The 15,757-nt window shown below is 45.3% G+C and overlaps 2 protein-coding genes across 5 annotated transcripts in view; one reads left to right on the forward strand and one right to left on the reverse strand.

Annotated features, from left to right (window-relative positions):
- SSBP3 (single stranded DNA binding protein 3) overlaps positions 1-15,757 on the forward strand; it is a 360,221-nt gene that overhangs the window by 84,976 nt on the left and 259,488 nt on the right. The gene's annotated exons all lie outside the window — the stretch shown is intronic.
- The window catches only part of LOC147747263 (uncharacterized), a 58,995-nt gene that overhangs the window by 14,560 nt on the left and 28,678 nt on the right, over positions 1-15,757 (reverse strand). The window lies entirely within an intron of this gene.

The following is a 15,757-nucleotide window of genomic DNA, read 5'->3' on the forward strand; positions in this document are numbered from 1 at the left end:
CACGAGGCAAAAAGCGCCAACTACAACCTCCTGCTGCCCTTCAGAGATTGCTTGCATTGCTGTGCATCATGGTGCTGTGAATCTATAGCTGGACCAATGGACCGGCCCAGCTACCAAGGCCCAGCATCTGGAACAATGATTGCCTCTACTTCTGGACCAATCACGGGCGAGTGTTGCAGAACGCCCTGTCACCGCGCAACGCGTGAGTGAGGGAGCGTCTGCAAAGGTGCCAAGTTGGGTTGGGAGGCTGCGGGGGTTTAGGTTAAAAGAGTGATATCAATTATTGATGTAGAAAGGAAAAATCGGATGATTGAAGCAAGAATGGAGCAGTGTTTCTATGTCAGTTGGCTGATGCAAGATTGTGTTCTTTCAAACGAGGTTAGACTGTGGCTTAGCAAGGATGGGGAATAAGGCCAGAAAGGTCTGAAAAATACGCTGAGGTATTTGCACATGGGGCAGTGTTTCTATATGGAGCAGAGGTTGACATGTATAACAAAAAATAATACAATTCCCAGTTTGAAAGAATTATACACTTTTAGTAGGAATCCCGGCTGGAACACCTAGATTTCAGGGTACACAGTATGATACAATAGAGGTATCGGACAGTGTGTATAGTATATTTAGCCACGAAACATACAGCATGAAAAATGTGATTAACTCCCAATGGTTAACAAGACACTTGGTGAAGACAATAATACCCCTGTATGTTGAAGTTGCAGGTATAGATCATGTATTGGGAATAAGGCAATACGGGAACTAAATCAATTTGGAAACCCTATGTTGTGAGTAATCAGATCTATGAGATAAGTGTGGGACAGAGTGCTTATTCTGGGTTTAGACCCGCCATTTGGGCAAAGTTAGCATCTAGTTCATTGAGCCCTCTGTTGATAGTCTTACATTTATGCATCCATTTGCATTCTCTGATATTCAAAATGGAGTTCAGATTGCCTCCTCGTGGTCCCAGGGAGATCTTTCCAAGTACCACCCATCTGATGGATTCCGGGGTGTGGTTTTTGACCCTGAAACGATCCACAAGTGGTGTCCCAGCCGTTGAGCAGCGAATCCTACTGCAGTGTTGGAATATTCGGTTTTTCACCTTTTGTTGAGTTTGCCCAACGTACATCAAGTCGCATGGGCATAGAATTGCGTAAATCACTCCACTCGTGTTGCAGTTTGTGAATGACTTCAGATCTATAGTGAGGTTGTTGTAAATTATTTGCTGGTTTCCCAGCATGTTGAACATGCTTTGCACTTCGTGCACCTGAAATGGCCTACCACCTCTGGTAGATTCCATAGTCTTTGGATAGTCGGTGCCTGTGGTGTATCCAGCAATGATCGTACAACGTGATCCCTTATGCTTTTTGCCTTTTTAAAAGCATGCATCGGTGGCTCAGGGCTGTCTAAAGTGTCCGCAATCAGATCCCAATGTTTATTGACAATTCTTCTTATTTCATTACTTTTTGGGCAGTACGTCGTTACACAGATCATTCGCTCATTGGATGTTGTGCGTGCCTTGGGTACCAATAGTGTAGATCTATCTTGCTCTTTTTCAGGATCTTTTCACGATGCGTTTCGGATATCCCCTGTCTATCAAGCGATTGATGAGATCTTCGGATTCTTTAAAGAAGTCTTCTTTGAGAGAACAATTTCTCCGGATGCGGAGAAATTGGCCGTAGGGTAGGTTGTCTCTTAGTCCTCTAGTATGATGGCTCGTATACCTTAAGAGGGAGTTTCTTTCCGAAGGTTTCCTAAAGAGGGTGTTGTAGAGGTACCCTTCCATCTCTTTTATGCTAATGTCAAGAAAATCGATAGATTCTCTATTCCTGTGCATTGTGAACTTGATGTCATCCGATTGAGTGTTCAGCCATTCCAAGAAGGCATGTAGATCGTCCTCCTCGCCTGTCCATATCATAAGGACGTCATCTATATACCGATGCCAGGTAGAAATCATGTTTCGGTATGGATTGTCTTGTGACAAAATACAGTGATGTTCATATTCCGACATGAATATTATAAAGCTTTCCCTGGTGTAGTCTCTTCTGTGCACAACATTTGTGTGTATTTTTGGGGCATGCTTTGCACAGGAATGTGTATGCCATACCTGCTGTTTAGTATGTGTAAGTGAAGCTTGCATAGCTGCTGCTGACATATGTATGGATGTTTAGATAGTCCGGACCAAATGTGGGCAATGGGGCTGCGTATAGAGGGGTGTTGAGGTTAAACAATATCGTGCACTTCGTTTTGGAGATTTAAACCGTTCAGTTGCAGAAGTACATTGCATTGATATTTGATGCATATTTACAGTTTTAGGCAGAGGGATAATAAGTGATTTGCTCCAAATGATCTATGTTCACTCAAGTGCTGAGAGCCAGGCACGCAACCCAGGTTCTTAAATTCAGAAGAGGGCTGCTTAGCCACCAGAGCAGGCTCTGTCTGCTCCCTGTTTAAGGGAATTCTGCACATGAGCAGCCATCTGGTGTCTGTTCTTCGCATGTTAATAGTTTGAACAGTTGATAGCCGTTCTTAGCCTCTTCAGTGTATGGGGGTAGTGATTCTGTGTGTAGGGTGAGTTTGCGTTGTTGCTGTCATTAATGTAGCTTTGTTGTGTGTCAGAGAATCTTGGATTGCTCAAGCTGGCCTTTACCTGCTGGAAGCTTATCCTCCTGCTTCCCCTGTGGTATTTTGTGTGTTAAAAGTTTTCTCACTGTCCAAAAGCCAAAACCAGGGGGATGTTGACTGATTGCAAATACCCACAGGAATTAATATTTGTTATAGCCAATGATTGTCATAGAACTATATAACCGCTGTGTCGTCCTAGCACTAGTCACTGACTTCTTTCTTTGTGAGGGTGAGTACCACACTGAACCTTTTAGAACCTAAGGAGTGACTGTAGCCCGCTTTCAAGCAGTTTGCTGCAGGCTTCGACCTAAACCTTTTGAGGGAGGGGAGACCTAAGTACTGTTAGAAAGTGCATTTGTTTCTGGTACCTTTGGTTGTCAATATTAATAATTTATCGTGCTTGGGTGGGTGGTTTGGTAAAAAGCTTCTCCAACATGGAGCCTATAGAACAAAAGGAAGCCCAGTACTTTACTCGTAGATCATACCGTTCATCTTTGGATTTCATTTTCTTTGTGCAGTGTCTTCTAAGGTGTGATTGTTGACTCTTGCTTGCATGTTTCCAGTAGAATTCAAATATTACTGTATTACAATAACATTATATGACGGTAACTTTACATTTGTAAAGCACATAGCTGGACATTAGTAGGGCCTCTATGAGGCTGTCTGGCCTCATGAACAAGACAGGCGAGGACTGTTGAAGAGTACCACGTGATGGACTTTGAGTCGTCTTTAGGTTCTGGGTGGTCCACTGTCATGGGTTTCAGCGAATATTTCCAAAGGTGTCCATTTTTTACCACGTTTGTCTTGTTCTGATAGAAATGAAGACCCTATTCTCAACTAACCCAGGCCGAATTCACGGCAGTGCCTACTCTCAGATGGACTGCTGCCCTGTGGAACTTATTGAACCCTTTATGCCACCTCCAACTTAAAACAGATAAAATGATGGTGAATGGAACACCCAGAGTTCAGTTGAAATCCTGGATTGTTTTGTACTGTACAACAGTTGGTGTTACTCTTGTGCTGGGCCAGCAGTTAGCCGCATAGATATATTGGGTCCACAGTACTTTCTTAAGGCTCATAGAAAGGGCACAGAAAAGCAGAAGTTTGAGTTTCCAGACAACATTGTCTGCTCGAAGAAGTTGCTCAGAAGTTTGCATTGCCTTGCTTGCCTTGATATGTTCGTTTTAGCATATTTTGCCCTATGTGTGTCAGGGATCATTAACCCTACAGTACTGTCTGTCTTGTGACTAGAGAAGAACTGACAAGCAAGGAGACTCAAACTTCCATCAAGATATATGGGTTTTATCTTCTCTATCTGAGCGATGTGTTGGATAGGAAACTTCAAATGTGTCTACCCTTTTGACTTTTAAGTTGTCATATAAGGTGGTGGTTGTGTCTGTTTGACAGCACGATGTGTTTTCGGAATAATTCCAGTATGTGTTAGGAATTGTCAGGTGAAGGAACCTGTGAGACTGCTTTGTCCCAGCTTTCTTCGGATCATTCAATCTGTGGGATCGAGGTGACTTTTCCATACGAGGGTGTGTTTTGTGCTGGTGTGGAATGTAGATCCATTATCCATCCTGCAGTGACTGGACGGACTCCTGAAAGGGATTGAGATGCCATTTGTCTGAGAGAAGAGTTACCACTGTGCTTTCGCCGCCCCTCATGTCATACCCGTCTTTTGGTGCTGGAATGACTTATACAAGATACAGTTGACCTCTTATAGGTAGATGGGACGTCTTCAAAGTGACAGGTAAGGATACACTCTGGCAGGGGCATCACACTGGCTGGTCAGGAGACATTCTGCCAGAGGTAGTATCTTTAAGGTTTTATAGGGGCCAGTGGGTCCAAGGCCTGACATGAAACAGCAATGCTCGGGCTGCCCTCAAGTACATTATTTTTAGATGTCAAAGCTGGTGGTTCCACCCAAGCTGCTTAAAATATGGCTTCCATTGCAAAATTTTGTGTTTCTGAGGTCTAAACTATCGGATGCTAAACTTTATTCTCAGTGGCTAGACACTCTCAAACACCTCAGCACTGTTTTTTAATTATTTTTATTAGTTAGCAATTACTTTTTGTGGCCAGTTGGGCACATATCGAGTTTTGTGTGATTAGGCACCTTCTCCCTCTCCTGAGAAGATTCCTGCACACAGACAGCAGGGTGTCGAGCCTCCGAGATGGAGAGGGATGAACTCTGTACAGCAGAGGCCTTCAAACGTTTTTATTCTGAGCCCCCCCACCCCCCTAAGCAAAATGTTTTGAGGTTGGGGCCCCCTCCAAAACTTTATGGCAAGGATTGGGGGAGCGGGAGGGACATGGCTGCGTGCATGGAGCGGGGCTTAGGAGATGATTTCAGGAATACTTTTTCTATAGCTTATGAAGCGCACTAAATATGAGACTTATAAAACAGCAAATGCATCAAACAAAACCAGATATCCCAAACAAACTGCTCCCAATAATTATGGTGTTGTGAACCCCTCACACTCTTTGATCCCAATGCAACTACACCTGTTGCACTAATGATAACTGCAGTCCTGAGTAGCAGGCTATCTCCCCTGCATCTTTTACCTCTTCCCCACCATGACGGATCATCACCTTGGTCCTAATGCTTGAAGGGAAAATAAGCTCGGATGCCCCTTTTGTAAAGGTAGACGGTCATAACTGTTATGCAGTGGGCTCCTCAAATCCCTGGGCCACATTCGTGCTGCATCTGCTTCCTTAATGATAACCAGCAGTGGTCACTTACACACTTGGCATCAGTACCAGCTTCACTAATGAATGTCCCTTAAAAAAAAAAAAAACACTTATATTGTCCCTTTCCTTGGGGTATCTCTCTGTAGAATGCAGACTCGGACCCAGTCAGCTTGCTAGTGCATGGCTCTTGCGGGTCCATTTCGGCATGTGCTGTGCTGTTTTGCGTCTTCCGGCTCTCACCGGTGGCGGGGACGGCAGAGTCTTTGTGCTTGGACAGGTCTGTGTGTAAGCTCAGACCACTATGCAGTACACATTCTGTACAAGGGTGAACGAAGTAACCAGCATTTGGCAGAGACCGCCCCTGCATAAAAACCCACGGTACATTTACAGACCACGCTTCCCCAATGGAGTTCATCTGTGTTTTTCTCTGTGAATTTGAAGTACAACATTGCACTTAATATCTGCAAGCAAATGCAAAGTATGAAGTTGTGTTGCTGTTCCTCAAGCATAAGTAATTGACATGTGTAATTCATGTTCAGCATTTAGCCAGCGCGTTGAGTTGTGACTGTTGATCCCCCCTACCACCAGTGAGGCAGACCGGGGTTTGGAAGTGCCGTCAGGCTCGTGTGCCCCACTGAACGGTGCAAATGTTCTGCCATCTGCGCACCCTACGGAGCCTTCTGTTTCCCAGCAGAACCACTGCTCTGCCTCTGATCGTTGCCACAAGGCCACTTATTAGCCCGCCGGCAAGTGAACGTGATGCTTTTAATGTTGTAGTCAGTGTGCAGGGCACGTACGTTTTGCCACAAGGGCCACTTTCATGTTGGAGCCCAGAGGGGAGCTTGCTTTACTCCCTAACTTCTCCACTTAAAACAAGCCCGCCATGTCGGAGGAGGGAACGCAGACTTAAGCTTATGGTAAATTGCCTCAGGGCTCACTCACACACACTCATCTTCGTGAGTACTTGTTGGTACTAACGATAAGTGCTGTGAGGCATTATCGTGGTAGGTGTAAATTAATTGTGAGTTTCAAAATGACTACGTGTTTTAGGGGTGACAGTGCGTCGATGTTATTGAATATGTGGCGTTGCAGCCGTTTTAAACTATTTGTGTTGTCGCCCTTTTTTTTGCACTAGTGTTGGTTATTTTCCCCCAAAAAGAAAATGTACCTACACTGAGTCAGTCGCCTTCATGCCGTGTAAAGTTTCCTGGATCTTTACATGTTGGTGTGCTGCGTGGAGAGTTAGAGTGAGTGAGTGTGTGTGTGTGTGTGGGGGGGGGGGGGGAGTTGAGGGGGGGCTCCTGCCTCGGTGCTCCACGTTACTGTTGCCATGCCAACGGACCTCCGAAGGGAGCAGGTGACCTGCGACTGGAGGCGAGGCAGGGGCTGCGCTGGCATTTCATTATTTGGCGTGGAAGCCGCTTCCCAGCTGGCTCGCCTCAGCCCTGGCACCGCTGCCCTTCCTGTCACCAGGCTCTGCCCTCCCAAGCGCAGCTCATTTGTTTCCGTAACCGGGTCACTTGCCCAAGCAGTCGGACTGCGAGGGAAGCCCCGGCTGCCTTTACTGGTCCTTACTTACTTGTAGTTCCTTGGTTGCGCCTCTTAGGCGGGCCAGGTAGTGAGGAGAGTCATCTCAGTTCTGCGGGGAACTGTTGGCCTTTTTTACACGATATGATCTGTGGGGAAACCCCAGAAATCTGCTGAAACTACAGTAATGTACGTTGATAATAACTGCCCATGAAACACTACAAAATACAGGACACACGTCGACTTCTTTTCAGCTTGGCTGATAGTGTCGAAAGAAACAAGTATAAGTAATTGGCTCTGTTTGCTTGTTTTGGACTCAGCGCAGACACACTCGGCCACTTTAATGTTGTGGACACCGAAGAAAGCCTCCCCTGAGTGGTGGTGGCCGCGGTGGTAGATGCCACAACTGTCCCGCCCACCTCAGGGCATTCCTCCTCACTTCATGTTCCTCCGGTTGTCTTGTGGGACACTCTCTACTTAATGCCTGGAATTGCTGTGTAACTGAAGAGACTGAGTGTGTGATGCTGGACAGATCAGTTGGAAGCCCCTTTCTTCTTCTAGTTACATCTTCATTTCAAGTTACCTGCATGGGGCCAGTGCACATCGCCTGTTATTTTGGGTGAATCTGTGTGTAGTGTTCATCTGTGAGAAGTTTACACCAGCGGTTCTTAACCTTTGATCCGGGGACGCCTGGGGGTCTGCAAAGCCTACTCTAGGGGCCCGTGACCACTTAGAAGATTACATTATATTAACAGATTAGTAAAGTGTATGTTAATAAAGAAGCACAATATACAATTGAACATTTTAAAAAGTTCTATAAATGGGAAACAATTGGAGGCTAAAAATCAAGTTGGCTTCCTCCGATTGATTTGTGGGAGCACTGCAAGTGCATCTGACAGAATATAACGTGGACGATGAGTCCTCTCATTTGATTTAAGCAGAACGACATCCTTCCTGCTAAAGTTTTGATTCTCTTTTTAATATTTGTGAACTAAAATAAAACATTTCATCATTTGTGTATTTGATGAATGCTTGTGTCTGTATTTTTTGTATTGTGTTGCAGTTCAGATAATCGAACATGCTTAGGCCGGGGTCCCCTGCTCCCAGTAATGACTCATTGGGGATCCCAGGATTCCAATAATGATTCTGTGAGGTGTCCCCAGGTTCCAGTAATGATTAAGTGGAGGTTCTCAGCTGTCAAAAGATTTAAGAACTCCTGGCATAGACTATCAAATTGAGTCCTACTCCAGACACTTTGGGTGTGTTGCTCTGTAACTCCCATGGGTTATAAAAAGCTGCCAGACTCAGGCTCAAACTGTCAACCGCCCCCCCCCCCCCAAACACGATTTGGAGTTTTGTCATTGAGAAAAAAAGTACCTACAACAAACTATCTACTCACAGATACCCACACTTTGCTAAAAAAACGCCAGCTTTACCCTTAAGTTTTCAAGATCCTGTGTAGAACTCCATTATGTGTTTCAAGTGTCGTGAGTTTTTCAGTTGCTTTCTTCTGATTATCCTTTCTTTTGTTTATCCTCTTCTGAATCTTCCTGCCTGAAACGGAAGAAGGGGCTTTCTCTTTTAGCGAGAGCCACTGTACACATTTACTTGCACTCGCACAGTTCTGCCAAGGAATCCCTAAGCAAGCCTGGGAAATCCACCCAATTTCCTGATGTGATGCTGCCTTGGCAGGAAAATGTGGTGACACAGTAAGTAAGATGCGTTGGAAAGCGCAGTACAGTTTAGAATAAAGGCGACGAGGAACCAGCGCCTATTGACCGAATGCATGGCAGGGCAGCATGGGGCGACAGACAACCATCATTCTCAGCACAAGTACTCATAGCTGATTTTAGTCCATTGTGGTGGAGCATTCACAATTGCTGCTGCTGTTGTGAAGCTTTTAATGTCTACTGGAATGTTTTCCTCTCCGTGGACATTTTTATCCTCTTTGCTTTGCAGGTTTGCACCTGATCTGCTGTAGGGAATGAATACTGATCAGTAAATTGACTGCGAGTTGTACTGAGATAAACTTAGCCATGTCATGAGTGGTTACTAAGGTTTTACCTGCAAAATATACCACTGTTGGTCAATTCTGTCTTTTGTGGTCATATTTCAGTCTTGAGAAGACAGAACGCCATGGCTGCAAACTGGATTCTTATAACAAACTGACTTGCCATGATTTTGTTCCTCCTGTTTGTTGGATTAAGTGGATTAAGTGCTTCACCATTACTTTCTCCTGTTATTGTCCTTATAGTGAGGCTGTCCGTGTAGGAGTATCGGGAGAGGTTGATTGTAATTGCAGCTTCTTTGCATCTTCGGAGACCCCGGGTGAATGTTTCCAGTTCTCCATCAGGTTAGCCCATTGAAACAGCAGGCTTCTTCTAGCTTTGAGAAACCTGGTGGCATCTTGTAGTGTATTGGGCGTTCTTCTTTTATTCACAAAGTAGTGCTTGCTATAATTGCAAAATATTTTACAAGATGGTGGCGTGACAATGCAAGCAGGGGCTCCATACCCCAGATTGAGGCGTTAAAGACAGCCATAATTTGAGTGCAGTGCGCCCCACAGCCCTCGACCCTGGTGCACTACATCTACTGTACTAGTGATAGCTGTGCACTTTTACACAACAGCAGTGCACACACAAAGGCCACGGTCCTGCTTAAGCTGCCTTTGACAGAGTTCATCACTCAATTCTGGCTAGATTAACTTCTGAGGCAGGGGTTGAAAAACCGAAATTAAAAAAGTTTAATTTATTAACTGAAACGCCCTCGAAAGCAGTGTCATTAGCTATATATTGTGGGTCTATATCCCATTCTTATTTTAATGCCTACATTTGCTCTCGCCTCAATACCACTCAAATAACAGACTGGTGGATCAAACCCATGCAGGTGACACTCAGAACCTAGTGAATCTGGATGGGTAAGGACAGTGTATTCAACCTTTCTCGGCTTAATCACTGGTAAAAATAAATCCGGATCCAAAATGCTCTAAACAATTCCTTCCCCATCCCCCAAAAAACCCGACTGAAACTACCAGAATTGTTAAACACTGCCATCCCACCTAGCAGCAGTGAAGCAGCAGTAGGATAAAAAAAATGTTAGCGTTTAGGTGATTTCTTTCATTGTAATGGTACCCTAACAGAGACTTGGTGAGGAGGATTCACTTTCTTCTTTCGTCTTTCTAGACCGTAATCTATCCCAGCACCACTAGGGGAACTAGTTGTGAGCTCAATAGCAGATTCCAAATTAGATAGCGCTAACGCCTTTAAAATTACTTTCTTAAATCAAAATGCAAAAACTGAAGTTGGCACAAAATGTTGTTTGTGTAGGGAATATAGCTATACTCCTGCAGCCACAAAACATTGGCTATGAGTCGTGAATGCATCGGCTTCAAATGTTTATGGATTCTCCATCACTGTATGTATGTATATATATTATATGTATGTACATGTGTGTTCTAATCCTGCAACAGTGGTACTCTACGGCCCACAGCCTATTGCTCCCTCACAAAGGGTAGTCCACTACTCTTTACTCGGGAAGCTTAACGCTGGAGTCCACTCCCAGCAGATCTGCCACCAGAACAGTCTTTTTATGAGATTCAAAAACAATCTCAGAACTCCATGTGCCTAATTCGCTTCTTGTATGTACTTGCCTCCAGTCTTCTCTGAGGTAACCAGCACCTAGTGATGCGATACATATGCTGTATATCTGTCCTCAATTCAACTAATGTAGAACTTTAAACTGTGAGACATTGATCCTTTGAGCATGCGCTCCACTTTTCAGGCAATCTTCCATTTGTGGTATTCTGTCTCATTAAACTTCTATAGCCTTCATCCAACCTTTTGCTTTCTGTAAAATCCGATTGTTAACAATTTAGGTCCTGAGAGTTTATCTAGCACATCTTGGAGATTTCTAAGGCACTGCTCTTGGTGGCACGTAGTGCGACTTTTTGGTTCTGGGGTTTTTTGCTAGCTGAAATCCAGTTGGCCAGGTATTTTTGAGCCTGGTCAGTATAAAGATGACCTTCTTTTCTGTAGTGTTTACTGATCATTCCTATTGGTTTTAAAGAAGACCAACGTTAAATAGTGACTTACCACGGCTGTGTCTCTTGTTGTGTGACTTTAGGGTGAATGAGCCACAGTACTGTGCTCTCTTTTTTTAAGACTTCTCATTTACCACTATAAGTCTTGGGTGTCATAATATGTACATGAGGTTGTAGGTTCACTAGTTAATGTACATTTGGGGATCCTGGAGTTTCTGTGCATGCAAAGGTGTGCATTAGTCTGACTTGACGGGTTGTTGTGCTATCGCTGGCTGAATGGTAGTATGATGCTGGATTTATCATGTAATTTGTTGATTACAATGCGACCCTCTGTGTCTCGTGGTACATAGAATCAACTTGAAGCAAACTGGAATGCCTAATCTATAAACAAATGGTTTTTGAAGGATCTACAGAATTGCAGGAGAGTGGCTTTGGAAGGGATGAAAAGACAACGTTTATTTTACAGAATGACTACTTTTAATGAGAACGCATGATCTCTCATACTTACTCAGCTAAACTTGGTCATCAAAAGGAAGCCCATAGATGATGTTAGAAGTCTGTGAATAAAAATAACACAAATAGACTCCCCACATAGGGAGGGTGGGGAGTGATGGATTACTGTATGCACAACACAGAGTGCCCTAAAATATTTATTTTCGCTGGCGGCCAGGACAGTTTTGCCAGATCAGACTTGCTAAAGGAATGTCCAGTAAGACCTAGAAGAAGACTTCCCGCTCCACTCTAGGTGACCAACATAGGGTATTAAGATACTGTAGGGGCCCAATTTAAGAGCATTATCATAGTCCAGTCTGGATGGGATGCCGCCTATATCGCCAATCTTCTACCTTCGAAATGCAAACAAGGGAGAACGTTCTTCAGAACTTTGAGCAAGGGAAAATGTATAAATGACGCCTTGTATACTTTGTGGGAGGAGGAATTGGACCAGAAGCAAAGGCGCGAAGCTCCTAACTGAGACTGCTGTTGTAGGGAATGGCCCAAGTAGTAGGTGACCAGATAACAGACCAACCTTTGGGGGTGATCCTAGGACAAGAACGATTGCTTAATGAAATCAACAAAACCCACAGAGAGCTCCTCAAGCACCAGAGAGATCCTCAAGCACATGGGTTTCCAGGGAGCTTGGGACATAGGTTAAGCCTCAGACCCTTACAATTCCAAATGTTCACAGCAAAACAACTCCAAATCACCTTTGTTTAGTAAGACATACAGCAGAAACCATAGCTTGCAATACATATTACGTGCTGTAGCAGCCATTATGCTCCTGTTCAAGATCTGTGTAATCTCAAAGGGCCCTATATTTTCTCATTTCTTTTCTCTCGGCCCCAGCTCTCTTGCACGTCTATTGGCCATTTTGCACTTGTTTCTTAATACCAATTTTCTGCATCTCATAACTTTCCCACGATGGTGCTCTCTTCCTGTGAGCAACCATCAGCACAAGATAACAAACAATACTCCCCTTTGTGGGTAGCGATCATCACTCCATGTCCCCAAAATCATAAGTTTGTCTTCTCTAGAATGTGCAACTCCCAGAATAGTATTTTGTTTCTGTAGCCCTCAGTACAGTGTGCTAGAAATCCCCAAATCTGTACAAAGCCTTTCAAACTGTGGTCAGTAAGTATTTGTCCTATTTTTTATTCCTCCAGTTTAGTGCTTGTGTAATAAATTCTGTGTAGTAGTTTGAGCTGTACAGGCTGTTGCCTGCTCTAATGGGATATCATAATGCCCCCTTCAATCCTGTGCCATCCAGCTCTTCCACATCTGCCTTCCACGAAGCGTGCTACAGCAGGCATGCATTCTTGAAAGTTGAATATGCTTTGAATTGTGGGTTCATCCACAGTGATCATTTGCATACCAGGAGCATACACATAAACAAGCATTGGAAATGCAATAGGTCTCGCACCATTAGAGTTAGTGCTTTTAGAATTGTTTATGGTTTTTTTTGTAAATGTTTAGCATTTTTGTTTCCTGTAGCCAATGCGAAAGTATTACAAATAAAAAAAGCCATAAACATTTCTAAAAGCTCTAACTGAAATGGTCTGAGAACTATTGCACTGTGTGAGGGTGAGGGTGAGTGAGGGTGAGTGAGGGTGAGTGAGGGTGAGGGTGAGTGAGGGTGAGTGAGGGGTTGAGGGTGAGTGAGAGTGAGTGAGGGTGAGTGAGGGTGAGTGAGGGTGAGTGAGGGTGAGTGAGGGTGAGTGAGGGTGAGTGAGGGTGAGTGAGGGTGAGTGAGGGTGAGTGAGGGTGAGTGAGGGTGAGTGAGGGTGAGTGAGGGTGAGTGAGGGTGAGTGAGGGTGAGGTGTTGAGGGTGAGGTGTTGAGGGTGAGGTGTTGAGGGTGAGGTGTTGAGGGTGAGGGTGAGGGTGAGGGTGAGGGTGAGGGTGAGGGGTTGAGGGTGAGTGAGTGAGGGTGAGTGAGGGTGAGGGTGAGGGTGAGTGAGGGTGAGGGGTTGAGGGTGAGTGAGGGTGAGGGGTTGAGGGTGAGTGAGGGTGAGGGGTTGAGGGTGAGTGAGGGTGAGGGGTTGAGGGTGAGTGAGGGTGAGGGGTTGAGGGTGAGTGAGGTTGAGGGTGGTTGAGTGAGGATGAGTGAGGGTGATGGGTTGAGGGTGAGTGAGGGTGAGGGGTTGAGGGTGAGTGAGGTTGAGTGAGGTTGAGTGAGGTTGAGGGTGGTTGAGTGAGGATGAGTGAGGTTGAGGGTGGTTGAGGGTGGTTGAGTGAGGATGAGTGAGGTTGAGGGTGGTTGAGGGTGGTTGAGTGAGGATGAGTGAGGTTGAGGGTGGTTGAGGGTGGTTGAGTGAGGATGAGTGAGGTTGAGGGTGGTTGAGGGTGGTTGAGTGAGGATGAGTGAGGTTGAGGGTGGTTGAGGGTGGTTGAGTGAGGATGAGTGAGGTTGAGGGTGGTTGAGTGAGGATGAGTGAGGTTGAGGGTGGTTGAGGGTGGTTGAGTGAGGATGAGTGAGAGTGAGGGGTTGAGGGTGAGGGGTTGAGGGTGAGGGGTTGAGGGTGAGTGAGGTGGTCAACATATGAGGTCTGAGCGTAGAGTACTCACTGAACTGAGAGGCATGAATAGGTACACTATGTTTACACTTACTGGACCATGGACTCCGCAAGCCTGCTAATGATATCGACGTGAAAACCCCTTTTCACTAAACAAATTTGACCACAATTCGGTTGATTATCCTCATTGAAAGCCCACCTTAGCCTTTGTGTATCTGGAGAACGGTGGTCTCCATTTTACAACACGTACAAAACAGAGTGTTTGTGAGGTTTTCACCACACGAATATCATAGCGAGCTAACGCCAGAGGGTGTGGAATAGGATCACAGCCAGAAGCCTTGGCCAAAACAGGGAGCGAGCGTGGATCAGGAGTAAAATGCCTTCATTTACAAACAATTGGGTTACTATTGACTTCTCACTAACAACTCTGAAATGGGGGAAAGCCGAAAATGACGACCTGACCAATATCTCTACAGTGAAAATACACGCTTATGGGAATACTGAATCTGCTTACCGGCAAAAGTGCGAGCAAAGAAGTTGTGTATCGAAAATTCTGAACCTTCTCCATAAATCATTTACTTGCTCATTTTGTGAGCTACATAAGTACTTCAGGCTAATACTGTTGAGCACTAAGGGGATTACTAGAACAGACTCGGTGACAAATTACACACCCACCTCATGAAAAAATACGGAAAATGGACGACTCGCCTGGAGAAGCTACCGCTGTCACTAGCAGAGAGCGGCTTTCAAACACGCCACCATGGCCACTGCTTCTTCAGTGCTCCCCGACAACAGAGTCAGCTGACGTTCCCGCTCTATGGCTGCGGGTCGCATTAGCTCATGAATGAGGTGGTATGTAGGTGAGCGCGCGTATCCCTCTAAATGAACGTGCATTTTAGCCCGGGCTTCCATGCTCCAGATATCGAGATTCTAAGTAATTGGCACAACCGAAAACAAGATCAAGCCACAATTCCCCACACCAAACCAAAAAGGGGGGAAGTGGGGATTTAAAAAAAAATGCGACACGGCGGGCAGGGGAGGGGGCGGAGCGGGTAAAATAAACAAATAAGACGGAGGGAAGAGAGGGGAGGGGGGAGGAGAAATGCGACACGGCGGGAAGGGGAGGGGGCGGAGCGGGTAAAACAAGACGGACGTGCACGCGCTTTTAAGCTCAATGCGCATGCGCATGCGCATTGAGCTTAAAAGTCACGGGCACTGCAAGGAATCGCCACGATTCCTTGCAGTGGATAAAGAGTGGATAAGCCCCCATAGTCTCGCTTGCTCGATGCGCATGCGCATCGACAGGCGAGACCTAAAAATAGATCCAAAGGATTGGAGATGGTAGTTAGAGGTGCCACCTAGGCATTGAAAAGAATGGTGTTTATTGCCAACCCTGGAGGATGCCTGCACTTTAGGGCACAATGTGAGTTACAACAGAACATAAACGTGACACTGGGTGTTTTGTAGATAAAAAGGGATTTTAACTTGTCCAATACCACTGACCTGGTTCCTCTCTGTTGGGGCCGGGTGAGGAGTGTGTAATGGATGACTGTGTTGAAGGCAGCAGGGAGGTCTAAAACAATGGTGCCATGATACCGCTGCCATCTGATTACCATCTTTCGCTATCGCTAGGATGATTTCATTTTAAGCTTGACTCAGTAAATGTATGTTTGAGTCATGTGTGGCTGTAGATGCACCTGCTTAGCCTAATCCCGCCATCTTATGTTGGGCTCGGATGTGTGCAAGGTGTTTTTATTGAAGAAAGTCTTTTGAATGACGAGGTATAATGACTCTTCTTGCTGGGAACGAGCTTGGTCATCTACTACATTGTTAGATTTTTCTTTCACTGCCCAGTTCGGACGTGTGTTT

Source organism: Lissotriton vulgaris, chromosome 1_1 (genome assembly GCF_964263255.1).
Source record: "Lissotriton vulgaris chromosome 1_1, aLisVul1.2, whole genome shotgun sequence".
NCBI classification, from domain to species: Eukaryota; Metazoa; Chordata; class Amphibia; order Caudata; family Salamandridae; genus Lissotriton; species Lissotriton vulgaris.